Source organism: Heteronotia binoei, chromosome 5 (assembly GCF_032191835.1).
Source record: "Heteronotia binoei isolate CCM8104 ecotype False Entrance Well chromosome 5, APGP_CSIRO_Hbin_v1, whole genome shotgun sequence".
Lineage (NCBI taxonomy): Eukaryota > Metazoa > Chordata > Lepidosauria > Squamata > Gekkonidae > Heteronotia > Heteronotia binoei.
The window spans coordinates 46,540,859-46,555,395 of record NC_083227.1 but is presented as its reverse complement, the minus strand read 5'-3'; positions in this window follow the sequence as shown (position 1 = coordinate 46,555,395).

Sequence of the window (14,537 nt, the reverse complement as noted above, 5' to 3'; positions counted from 1 at the left end):
AGATTCATTAGAATGAATGGGCCCATATGGTAAGGGTTAGGGTTCGGGTTAGAGCTCAGGACACACTTATGTTTGGGTGAATATTGGGGTTGGGTTTAGGGTTGGGTAAGATGCATTTTTAATATCACACTGAATGGTATACTCTTGATGGGAAAAATTTTTCGATGTTTTTCCATTCTCCATTGTAGCCTATGAGATTCATTAGAATAAATGGGCCCATATGGTAAGGGTTAGGGTTAGGGTTAGAGCTCAGGACACACTTATGTTTGGGTGAATATTGGGGTTGGGTTTAGGGTTGGGTAAGATCTATTTTTAATATCACACTGAATGGTATACTCTTGATGTGAAAAATTTTTGGATGGTTTTCCATTCTCCATTATAGCCTATGAGATTCATTAGAATGAATGGGCCCATATGGTAAGGGTTAGGGTTAGGGTTAGAGTTCAGGACACACTTATTTTTGGGTGAATATTGGGGTTGGGTTTAGGGTTGGTTAAGATGTATTTTTAATATCACACTGAATGGTACTTGCTTGATGGGGAAAATTTTTGGATGTTTTTCCATTCTCCATTATAGCCTATGTGATTGATTAAAATGAACGGGCCCATATGGTAAGGCTTAGGGTTAGGGTTAGAGTTCAGGACACACTTATGTTTGGGTGAATATTGGGGTTGGGTTTAGGGTTGGGTAAGATGTATTTTTAATATAACACTGAATGGTATACTCTTGATGGGAAAAATTTGTGGATGGTTTTCCATTCTCCATTATAGCCTATGAGATTCATAAGAATGAATGGGCCCATATGGTAAAGGTTAGGGTTAGGGATAGAGCTCAGGACACACTTATGTTTGGGTGAATATTGGGGTTGGGTTTAGGGTTGGGTATGATGTATTTTTAATATCACACTGAATGGTATACTCTTGATGGGAAAAATTTTTGGATGGTTTTCAATTCTCCATTACAGCCTATGAGATTCATTAGAATGAATGGGCCCATATGGTAAGGGTTAGGGTTAGGGTTAGAGCTCAGGACACACTTATGTTTGGGTGAATATTGGGGTTGGGTTAGGGTTGGGTAAGATGTATTTTTAATATCACACTGAATGGTATACTCTTGATGGGAAAAAATTTTGGATGGTTTTCCATTCTCCATTATAGCCTATGAGATTCATTTGAATGAATGGGCCCATATGGTAAGGGTTAGGGTTAGGGTTAGAGCTCAGGACACACTTATGTTTGGGTGAATATTGGGGTTGGGTTTAGGGTTGGGTAAGATGTATTTTTAATATCACACTGAATGGTATACTCTTGATGGGAAAATTTTTTGGATGGTTTTCCATTCTCCATTATAGCCTATGAGATTCATTAGAATGAATGGGCCCATATGGTAAGGGTTAGGGTTAGGGTTAGAGCTCAGGACACACTTATGTTTGGGTGAATATTGGGGTTGGGTTTAGGGTTGGGTATGATGTATTTTTAATATCACACTGAATGGTATACTCTTGATGGGAAAAATTTTTGGATGGTTTTCCATTCTCCATTATAGCCTATGAGATTCATAAGAATGAATGGGCCCATATGGTAAGGGTTAGGGTTAGGGTTAGAGCTCAGGACACACTTATGTTTGGGTGAATATTGGGGTTGGGTTTAGGGTTGGGTAAGATGTATTTTTAATATCACACTGAATGGTATACTCTTGATGGGAAAAATTTTTGGATGGTTTTCCATTCTCCATTATAGCCTATGAGATTCATTAGAATGAATGGGCCCATATGGTAAGGGTTATGGTTAGAGTTAGAGCTCAGGAAACACTTATGTTTGGGTGAATATTGGGGTTGGGTCTAGGGTTGGGTATGATGTATTTTTAATATCACACTGAATGGTATACTCTTGATGGGAAAAATTTTTGGATGGTTTTCCATTCTCCATTATAGCCTATGAGATTCATTAGAATGAATGGGCCCATATGGTAAGGGTTAGGGTTAGGGTTAGAGTTCAGGACACACTTATGTTTGGGTGAATATTGGGGTTGGGTTTAGGGTTGGGTAAGATGTATTTTTAATATCACACTGAATGGTACTTTCTTGATGGGGAAAATTTTTGGATGTTTTTCCATTCTCCATTATAGCCTATGTGATTCATGAAAATGAATGGGCCCATATGGTAAGGCTTAGGGTTAGGGTTAGAGTTCAGGACACACTTATGTTTCGGTGAAAATTGGGGTTGGGTTTAGGGTTGGGTAAGATGTATTTTTAATATCACACTGAATGGTATACTCTTGATGGGAAAAATTTGTGGATGGTTTTCCATTCTCCATCATAGCCTATGAGATTCATTAGAATGAATGGGCCCATATGGTAAGGGTTAGGGTTAGGGTTAGAGCTCAGGACACACTTACGTTTGGGTGATTATTGGGGTTGGGTTTAGGGTTGGGTAAAATCGATTTTTAATATCACACAGAATGGTATACTCTTGAAGGGAAAATTTTTTGGATGGTTTTCCATTCTCCATTATAGCCTATGAGATTCATTAGAATGAATGGGCCCATATGGTAAGGGTTAGGGTTAGGGTTAGAGTTCAGGACACACTTATGTTTGGGTGAATATTGGGGTTGGGTTTAGGGTTGGGTAAGATGTATTTTTAATATCACAGTGAATGGTACACTCTTGATGGGGAAAAATTTTGGATGTGTTTCCATTCTGCATTATAGCCTATGAGATTCATTAGAATGAATGGGCCCATATGGTAAGGGTTAGGTTTAGGGTTAGAGCTCAGGACACACTTATGTTTGGGTGAATATTGGGGTTGGGTTTAGGGTTGGTTAAGATGTATTTTTAATATCACACTAAATGGTACTTGCTTGTTGGGGAAAATTTTTGGATGTTTTTCCATTCTCCATTATAGCCTATGTGATTCATTAAAATGAATGGGCCCATATGGTAAGGCTTAGGGTTAGGGTTAGAGTTCAGGACACACTTATGTTTGGGTGAATATTGGGGTTGGGTTTAGGGTTGGGTAAGATGTATTTTTAATATCACACTGAATGGTATACTCTTGATGGGAAAAATTTGTGGATGGTTTTCCATTCTCCATTATAGCCTATGAGATTCATAAGAATGAATGGGCCCATATGGTAAAGGTTAGGGTTAGGGTTAGAGCTCAGGACACACTTATGTTTGGGTGAATATTGGGGTTGGGTTTAGGGTTGGGTATGATGTATTTTTAATATCACACTGAATGGTATACTCTTGATGGGAAAATTTTTTGGATGTTTTTCCATTCTCCATTACAGCCTATGAGATTCATTAGAATGAATGCGCCCATATGGTAAGGGTTAGGGTTAGGGTTAGAGCTCAGGACACACTTATGTTTGGGTGAATATTGGGGTTGGGTTTAGGGTTGGGTAAGATGTATTTTTAATATCACACTGAATGGTATACTCTTGATGGGAAAAAATTTTGGATGGTTTTCCATTCTCCATTATAGCCTATGAGATTCATTAGAATGAATGGGCCCATATGGTAAGCGTTAGGGTTAGGGTTAGAGCTCAGGACACACTTATGTTTGGGTGAATATTGGGGTTGGGTTTAGGGTTGGGTAAGATGCATTTTTAATATCACACTGAATGGTATACTCTTGATGGGAAAAATTTGTGGGTGGTTTTCCATTCTCCATTATAGCCTATGAGATTCATAAGAATGAATGGGCCCATATGGTAAAGGTTAGGGTTAGGGATAGAGCTCAGGACACACTTATGTTTGGGTGAATATTGTGGTTGGGTTTAGGGTTGGGTATGATGTATTTTTAATATCACACTGAATGGTATACTCTTGATGGGAAAAATTTTTGGATGGTTTTCCATTCTCCATTACAGCCTATGAGATTCATTAGAATGAATGGGCCCATATGGTAAGGGTTAGGGTTAGGGTTAGAGCTCAGGACACACTTATGTTTAGGTGAATATTGGGGTTGGGTTTAGGGTTGGGTAAGATATATTTTTAATATCACACTGAATGGTATACTCTTGATGGGAAAAAATTTTGGATGGTTTTCCATTCTCCATTATAGCCTATGAGATTCATTAGAATGAATGGGCCCATATGGTAAGGGTTAGGGTTAGGGTTAGAGCTCAGGACACACTTATGTTTGGGTGAATATTGGGGTTGGGTTTAGGGTTGGTTAAGATGTATTTTTAATATCACACTGAATGGTACTTTGTTGATGGGGAAAATTTTTGGATGCTTTTCCATTCTCCATTATAGCCTATGTGATTCATGAAAATGAAAGGGGCCATATGGTAAGGGTTAGGGTTAGGGTTAGAGTTCAGGACACACTTATGTTTGGGTGAATATTGGGGTTGGGTTTAGGGTTGGTTAAGATGTATTTTTAATATCACACTGAATGGTACTTTCTTGATGGGGAAAATTTTTGGATGTTTTTCCATTCTCCATTATAGCCCTATGTGATTCATGAAAATGAATGGGCCCATATGGTAAGGCTTAGGGTTAGGGTTAGAGTTCAGGACACACTTATGTTTGGGTGAATATTGGGGTTGGGTTTAGGGTTGGGTAAGATGTATTTTTAATATCACACTGAATGGTATACTCTTGATGGGAAAAATTTGTGGATGGTTTTCCATTCTCCATTATAGCCTATGAGATTCATTAGAATGAATGGGCCCATATGGTAAGGGTTAGGGTTAGGGTTAGAGCTCAGGACACACTTATGTTTTGGTGAATATTGGAGTTGGGTTTAGGGTTGGGTAAGATGCATTTTTAATATCACACTGAATGGTATACTCTTGATGGGAAAAATTTTTCGATGTTTTTCCATTCTCCATCATAGCCTATGAGATTCATTAGAATGAATGGGCCCATATGGTAAGGGTTAGGGTTAGGGTTAGAGCTCAGGACACACTTATGTTTGGGTGAATATTGGGGTTGGGTTTAGGGTTGGGTAAGATCTATTTTTAATATCACACTGAATGGTATACTCTTGATGTGAAAATTTTTTGGATGGTTTTCCATTCTCCATTATAGCCTATGAGATTCATTAGAATGAATGGGCCCATATGGTAAGGGTTAGGGTTAGGGTTAGAGTTCAGGACACACTTATGTTTGGGTGAATATTGGGGTTGGGTTTAGGGTTGGTTAAGATGTATTTTTAATATCACACTGAATGGTACTTGCTTGATGGGGAAAATTTTTGGATGTTTTTCCATTCTCCATTATAGCCTATGTGATTCATTAAAATGAATGGGCCCATATGGTAAAGCTTAGGGTTAGGGTTAGAGTTCAGGACACACTTATGTTTGGGTGAATATTGGGGTTGGGTTTAGGGTTGGGTAAGATGTATTTTTAATATCACACTGAATGGTATACTCTTGATGGGAAAAATTTGTGGATGGTTTTCCATTCTCCATTATAGCCTATGAGATTCATAAGAATGAATGGGCCCATATGGTAAAGGTTAGGGTTAGGGATAGAGCTCAGGACACACTTATGTTTGGGTGAATATTGGGGTTGGGTTTAGGGTTGGGTATGATGTATTTTTCATATCACACTGAATGGTATACTCTTGATGGGAAAAATTTTTGGATGGTTTTCAATTCTCCATTACAGCCTATGACATTCATTAGAATGAATGGGCCCATATGGTAAGGGTTAGGGTTAGGGTTAGAGCTCAGGACACACTTATGTTTGGGTGAATATTGGGGTTGGGTTAGGGTTGGGTAAGATGTATTTTTAATATCACACTGAATGGTATACTCTTGATGGGAAAAATTTTTGGATGGTTTTCCATTCTCCATTATAGCCTATGAGATTCATTTGAATGAATGGGCCCATATGGTAAGGGTTAGGGTTAGGGTAGGAGCTCAGGACACACTTATGTTTGGGTGAATATTGGGGTTGGGTTTAGGGTTGGGTAAGATGTATTTTTAATATCACACTGAATGGTACTTTCTTGATGGGGAAAATTTTTGGATGTTTTTCCATTCTCCATTATAGCCCTATGTGATTCATGAAAATGAAAGGGCCCATATGGTAAGGCTTAGGGTTAGGGTTAGAGTTCAGGACACACTTATGTTTGGGTGAATATTGGGGTTGGGTTTAGGGTTGGGTAAGATGTATTTTTAATATCACACTGAATGGTATACTCTTGATGGGAAAAATTTGTGGATGGTTTTCCATTCTCCATTATAGCCTATGAGATTCATTAGAATGAATGGGCCCATATGGTAAGGGTTAGGGTTAGGGTTAGAGCTCAGGACACACTTATGTTTGGGTGAATATTGGGGTTGGGTTTAGGGTTGGGTAAGATGCATGTTTAATATCACACTGAATGGTATACTCTTGATGGGAAAAATTTTTCGATGTTTTTCCATTCTCCATCATAGCCTATGAGATTCATTAGAATGAATGGGCCCATATGGTAAGGGTTAGGGTTAGGGTTAGAGCTCAGGACACACTTATGTTTGGGTGAATATTGGGGTTGGGTTTAGGGTTGGGTAAGATCTATTTTTAATATCACACTGAATGGTATACTCTTGATGTGAAAATTTTTTGGATGGTTTTCCATTCTCCATTATAGCCTATGAGATTCATTAGAATGAATGGGCCCATATGGTAAGGGTTAGGGTTAGGGTTAGAGTTCAGGACACACTTATGTTTGGGTGAATATTGGGGTTGGGTTTAGGGTTGGTTAAGATGTATTTTTAATATCACACTGAATGGTACTTGCTTGATGGGGAAAATTTTTGGATGTTTTTCCATTCTCCATTATAGCCTATGTGATTCATTAAAATGAATGGGCCCATATGGTAAGGCTTAGGGTTAGGGTTAGAGTTCAGGACACACTTATGTTTGGGTGAATATTGGGGTTGGGTTTAGGGTTGGGTAAGATGTATCTTTAATATCACACTGAATGGTATACTCTTGATGGGAAAAATTTGTGGATGGTTTTCCATTCTCCATTATAGCCTATGAGATTCATAAGAATGAATGGGCCCATATGGTAAAGGTTAGGGTTAGGGATAGAGCTCAGGACACACTTATGTTTGGGTGAATATTGGGGTTGGGTTTAGGGTTGGGTATGATGTATTTTTAATATCACACTGAATGGTATACTCTTGATGGGAAAAATTTTTGGATGGTTTTCAATTCTCCATTACAGCCTATGAGATTCATTAGAATGAATGGGCCCATATGGTAAGGGTTAGGGTTAGGGTTAGAGCTCAGGACACACTTATGTTTGGGTGAATATTGGGGTTGGGTTAGGGTTGGGTAAGATGTATTTTTAATATCACACTGAATGGTATACTCTTGATGGGAAAAAATTTTGGATGGTTTTCCATTCTCCATTATAGCCTATGAGATTCATTTGAATGAATGGGCCCATATGGTAAGGGTTAGGGTTAGGGTTAGAGCTCAGGACACACTTATGTTTGGGTGAATATTGGGGTTGGGTTTAGGGTTGGGTAAGATGTATTTTTAATATCACACTGAATGGTATACTCTTGATGGGAAAATTTTTTGGATGGTTTTCCATTCTCCATTATAGCCTATGAGATTCATTAGAATGAATGGGCCCATATGGTAAAGGTTAGGGTTAGGGATAGAGCTCAGGACACACTTATGTTTGGGTGAATATTGGGGTTGGGTTTAGGGTTGGGTATGATGTATTTTTAATATCACACTGAATGGTATACTCTTGATGGGAAAAATTTTTGGATGGTTTTCAATTCTCCATTACAGCCTATGACATTCATTAGAATGAATGGGCCCATATGGTAAGGGTTAGGGTTAGGGTTAGAGCTCAGGACACACTTATGTTTGGGTGAATATTGGGGTTGGGTTAGGGTTGGGTAAGATGTATTTTTAATATCACACTGAATGGTATACTCTTGATGGGAAAAATTTTTGGATGGTTTTCCATTCTCCATTATAGCCTATGAGATTCATTTGAATGAATGGGCCCATATGGTAAGGGTTAGGGTTAGGGTAGGAGCTCAGGACACACTTATGTTTGGGTGAATATTGGGGTTGGGTTTAGGGTTGGGCAAGATGTATTTTTAATATCACACTGAATGGTACTTTCTTGATGGGGAAAATTTTTGGATGTTTTTCCATTCTCCATTATAGCCCTATGTGATTCATGAAAATGAAAGGGCCCATATGGTAAGGCTTAGGGTTAGGGTTAGAGTTCAGGACACACTTATGTTTGGGTGAATATTGGGGTTGGGTTTAGGGTTGGGTAAGATGTATTTTTAATATCACACTGAATGGTATACTCTTGATGGGAAAAATTTGTGGATGGTTTTCCATTCTCCATTATAGCCTATGAGATTCATTAGAATGAATGGGCCCATATGGTAAGGGTTAGGGTTAGGGTTAGAGCTCAGGACACACTTATGTTTGGGTGAATATTGGGGTTGGGTTTAGGGTTGGGTAAGATGCATGTTTAATATCACACTGAATGGTATACTCTTGATGGGAAAAATTTTTCGATGTTTTTCCATTCTCCATCATAGCCTATGAGATTCATTAGAATGAATGGGCCCATATGGTAAGGGTTAGGGTTAGGGTTAGAGCTCAGGACACACTTATGTTTGGGTGAATATTGGGGTTGGGTTTAGGGTTGGGTAAGATCTATTTTTAATATCACACTGAATGGTATACTCTTGATGTGAAAATTTTTTGGATGGTTTTCCATTCTCCATTATAGCCTATGAGATTCATTAGAATGAATGGGCCCATATGGTAAGGGTTAGGGTTAGGGTTAGAGTTCAGGACACACTTATGTTTGGGTGAATATTGGGGTTGGGTTTAGGGTTGGTTAAGATGTATTTTTAATATCACACTGAATGGTACTTGCTTGATGGGGAAAATTTTTGGATGTTTTTCCATTCTCCATTATAGCCTATGTGATTCATTAAAATGAATGGGCCCATATGGTAAGGCTTAGGGTTAGGGTTAGAGTTCAGGACACACTTATGTTTGGGTGAATATTGGGGTTGGGTTTAGGGTTGGGTAAGATGTATCTTTAATATCACACTGAATGGTATACTCTTGATGGGAAAAATTTGTGGATGGTTTTCCATTCTCCATTATAGCCTATGAGATTCATAAGAATGAATGGGCCCATATGGTAAAGGTTAGGGTTAGGGATAGAGCTCAGGACACACTTATGTTTGGGTGAATATTGGGGTTGGGTTTAGGGTTGGGTATGATGTATTTTTAATATCACACTGAATGGTATACTCTTGATGGGAAAAATTTTTGGATGGTTTTCAATTCTCCATTACAGCCTATGAGATTCATTAGAATGAATGGGCCCATATGGTAAGGGTTAGGGTTAGGGTTAGAGCTCAGGACACACTTATGTTTGGGTGAATATTGGGGTTGGGTTAGGGTTGGGTAAGATGTATTTTTAATATCACACTGAATGGTATACTCTTGATGGGAAAAAATTTTGGATGGTTTTCCATTCTCCATTATAGCCTATGAGATTCATTTGAATGAATGGGCCCATATGGTAAGGGTTAGGGTTAGGGTTAGAGCTCAGGACACACTTATGTTTGGGTGAATATTGGGGTTGGGTTTAGGGTTGGGTAAGATGTATTTTTAATATCACACTGAATGGTATACTCTTGATGGGAAAATTTTTTGGATGGTTTTCCATTCTCCATTATAGCCTATGAGATTCATTAGAATGAATGGGCCCATATGGTAAGGGTTAGGGTTAGGGTTAGAGCTCAGGACACACTTATGTTTGGGTGAATATTGGGGTTGGGTTTAGGGTTGGGTATGATGTATTTTTAATATCACACTGAATGGTATACTCTTGATGGGAAAAATTTTTGGATGGTTTTCCATTCTCCATTATAGCCTATGAGATTCATAAGAATGAATGGGCCCATATGGTAAGGGTTAGGGTTAGGGTTAGAGCTCAGGACACACTTATGTTTGGGTGAATATTGGGGTTGGGTTTAGGGTTGGGTAAGATGTATTTTTAATATCACACTGAATGGTATACTCTTGATGGGAAAAATTTTTGGATGGTTTTCCATTCTCCATTATAGCCTATGAGATTCATTAGAATGAATGGGCCCATATGGTAAGGGTTAGGGTTCGGGTTAGAGCTCAGGACACACTTATGTTTGGGTGAATATTGGGGTTGGGTTTAGGGTTGGGTAAGATGCATTTTTAATATCACACTGAATGGTATACTCTTGATGGGAAAAATTTTTCGATGTTTTTCCATTCTCCATTGTAGCCTATGAGATTCATTAGAATAAATGGGCCCATATGGTAAGGGTTAGGGTTAGGGTTAGAGCTCAGGACACACTTATGTTTGGGTGAATATTGGGGTTGGGTTTAGGGTTGGGTAAGATCTATTTTTAATATCACACTGAATGGTATACTCTTGATGTGAAAAATTTTTGGATGGTTTTCCATTCTCCATTATAGCCTATGAGATTCATTAGAATGAATGGGCCCATATGGTAAGGGTTAGGGTTAGGGTTAGAGTTCAGGACACACTTATTTTTGGGTGAATATTGGGGTTGGGTTTAGGGTTGGTTAAGATGTATTTTTAATATCACACTGAATGGTACTTGCTTGATGGGGAAAATTTTTGGATGTTTTTCCATTCTCCATTATAGCCTATGTGATTGATTAAAATGAATGGGCCCATATGGTAAGGCTTAGGGTTAGGGTTAGAGTTTAGGACACACTTATGTTTGGGTGAATATTGGGGTTGGGTTTAGGGTTGGGTAAGATGTATTTTTAATATAACACTGAATGGTATACTCTTGATGGGAAAAATTTGTGGATGGTTTTCCATTCTCCATTATAGCCTATGAGATTCATAAGAATGAATGGGCCCATATGGTAAAGGTTAGGGTTAGGGATAGAGCTCAGGACACACTTATGTTTGGGTGAATATTGGGGTTGGGTTTAGGGTTGGGTATGATGTATTTTTAATATCACACTGAATGGTATACTCTTGATGGGAAAAATTTTTGGATGGTTTTCCATTCTCCATTACAGCCTATGAGATTCATTAGAATGAATGGGCCCATATGGTAAGGGTTATGGTTAGGGTTAGAGCTCAGGAAACACTTATGTTTGGGTGAATATTGGGGTTGGGTTTAGGGTTGGGTATGATGTATTTTTAATATCACACTGAATGGTATACTCTTGATTGGAAAATTTTTTGGATGGTTTTCCATTCTCCATTATAGCCTATGAGATTCATTAGAATGAATGGGCCCATATGGTAAGGGTTAGGGTTCGGGTTAGAGCTCAGGACACACTTATGTTTGGGTGAATATTGGGGTTGGGTTTAGGGTTGGGTAAGATGCATTTTTAATATCACACTGAATGGTATACTCTTGATGGGAAAAATTTTACGATGTTTTTCCATTCTCCATTGTAGCCTATGAGATTCATTAGAATAAATGGGCCCATATGGTAAGGGTTAGGGTTAGGGTTAGAGCTCAGGACACACTTATGTTTGGGTGAATATTGGGGTTGGGTTTAGGGTTGGGTAAGATCTATTTTTAATATCACACTGAATGGTATACTCTTGATGTGAAAAATTTTTGGATGGTTTTCCATTCTCCATTATAGCCTATGAGATTCATTAGAATGAATGGGCCCATATGGTAAGGGTTAGGGTTAGGGTTAGAGTTCAGGACACACTTATTTTTGGGTGAATATTGGGGTTGGGTTTAGGGTTGGTTAAGATGTATTTTTAATATCACACTGAATGGTACTTGCTTGATTGGGAAAATTTTTGGATGTTTTTCCATTCTCCATTATAGCCTATGTGATTGATTAAAATGAATGGGCTCATATGGTAAGGGTTAGGGTTAGGGTTAGAGTTCATGACACACTTATGTTTGGGTGAATATTGGGGTTGGGTTTAGGGTTGGTTAAGATGTATTTTTAATATCACACTGAATGGTACTTTCTTGATGGGGAAAATTTTTGGATGTTTTTCCATTCTCCATTATAGCCCTATGTGATTCATGAAAATGAATGGGCCCATATGGTAAGGCTTAGGGTTAGGGTTAGAGTTCAGGACACACGTATGTTTGGGTGAATATTGGGGTTGGGTTTAGGGTTGGGTAAGATGTATTTTTAATATCACACTGAATGGTATACTCTTGATGGGAAAAATTTGTGGATGGTTTTCCATTCTCCATTACAGCCTATGAGATTCATTAGAATGAATGGGCCCATATGGTAAGGGTTAGGGTTAGGGTTAGAGCTCAGGACACACTTATGTTTGGGTGAATATTGGGGTTGGGTTTAGGGTTGGGTAAGATCTATTTTTAATATCACACTGAATGGTATACTCTTGATGTGAAAAATTTTTGGATGGTTTTCCATTCTCCATTATAGCCTATGAGATTCATTAGAATGAATGGGCCCATATGGTAAGGGTTAGGGTTAGGGTTAGAGTTCAGGACACACTTATTTTTGGGTGAATATTGGGGTTGGGTTTAGGGTTGGTTAAGATGTATTTTTAATATCACACTGAATGGTACTTGCTTGATGGGGAAAATTTTTGGATGTTTTTCCATTCTCCATTATAGCCTATGTGATTGATTAAAATGAATGGGCCCATATGGTAAGGCTTAGGGTTAGGGTTAGAGTTCAGGACACACTTATGTTTGGGTGAATATTGGGGTTGGGTTTAGGGTTGGGTAAGATGTATTTTTAATATAACACTGAATGGTATACTCTTGATGGGAAAAATTTGTGGATGGTTTTCCATTCTCCATTATAGCCTATGAGATTCATAAGAATGAATGGGCCCATATGGTAAAGGTTAGGGTTAGGGATAGAGCTCAGGACACACTTATGTTTGGGTGAATATTGGGGTTGGGTTTAGGGTTGGGTATGATGTATATTTAATATCACACTGAATGGTATACTCTTGATGGGAAAAATTTTTGGATGGTTTTCCATTCTCCATTACAGCCTATGAGATTCATTAGAATGAATGGGCCCATATGGTAAGGGTTAGGGTTCGGGTTAGAGCTCAGGACACACTTATGTTTGGGTGAATATTGGGGTTGGGTTTAGGGTTGGGTAAGATGCATTTTTAATATCACACTGAATGGTATACTCTTGATGGGAAAAATTTTACGATGTTTTTCCATTCTCCATTGTAGCCTATGAGATTCATTAGAATAAAAGGGCCCATATGGTAAGGGTTAGGGTTAGGGTTAGAGCTCAGGACACACTTATGTTTGGGTGAATATTGGGGTTGGGTTTAGGTTTGGGTAAGATCTATTTTTAATATCACACTGAATGGTATACTCTTGATGTGAAAATTTTTTGGATGGTTTTCCATTCTCCATTATAGCCTATGAGATTCATTAGAATGAATGGGCCCATATGGTAAGGGTTAGGGTTAGGGTTAGAGTTCAGGACACACTTATTTTTGGGTGAATATTGGGGTTGGGTTTAGGGTTGGTTAAGATGTATTTTTAATATCACACTGAATGGTACTTGCTTGATTGGGAAAATTTTTGGATGTTTTTCCATTCTCCATTATAGCCTATGTGATTGATTAAAATGAATGGGCTCATATGGTAAGGGTTAGGGTTAGGGTTAGAGTTCATGACACACTTATGTTTGGGTGAATATTGGGGTTGGGTTTAGGGTTGGTTAAGATGTATTTTTAATATCACACTGAATGGTACTTGCTTGATGGGGAAAATTTTTGGATGTTTTTCCATTTTCCATTATAGCCTATGTGATTCATTAAAATGAATGGGCCCATATGGTAAGGCTTAGGGTTAGGGTTAGAGTTCAGGACACACTTATGTTTGGGTGAATATTGGGGTTGGGTTTAGGGTTGGGTAAGATGTATTTTTAATATCACACTGAATGGTTTACTCTTGATGGGAAAAATTTGTGGATGGTTTTCCATTCTCCATTACAGCCTATGAGATTCATAAGAATGAATGGGCCCATATGGTAAAGGTTAGGGTTAGGGTTAGAGTTCAGGACACACTTATGTTTGGGTGAATATTGGGGTTGGGTTTAGGGTTGGGTAAGATGTATTTTTAATATCACACTGAATGGTATACTCTTGATGGGAAAAATTTGTGGATGGTTTTCCATTCTCCATTATAGCCTATGAGATTCATTAGAATGAATGGGCCCATATGGTAAGGGTTAGGGTTAGGGTTAGAGCTCAGGACACACTTATGTTTGGGTGAATATTGGGGTTGGGTTTAGGGTTGGGTAAGATGCATGTTTAATATCACACTGAATGGTATACTCTTGATGGGAAAATTTTTTGGATGGTTTTCCATTCTCCATTATAGCCTATGAGATTCATTAGAATGAATGGGCCCATATGGTAAGGGTTAGGGTTAGGGTTAGAGCTCAGGACACACTTATGTTTGGGTGAATATTGGGGTTGGGTTTAGGGTTGGGTATGATGTATTTTTAATATCACACTGAATGGTATACTCTTGATGGGAAAAATTTTTGGATGGTTTTCCATTCTCCA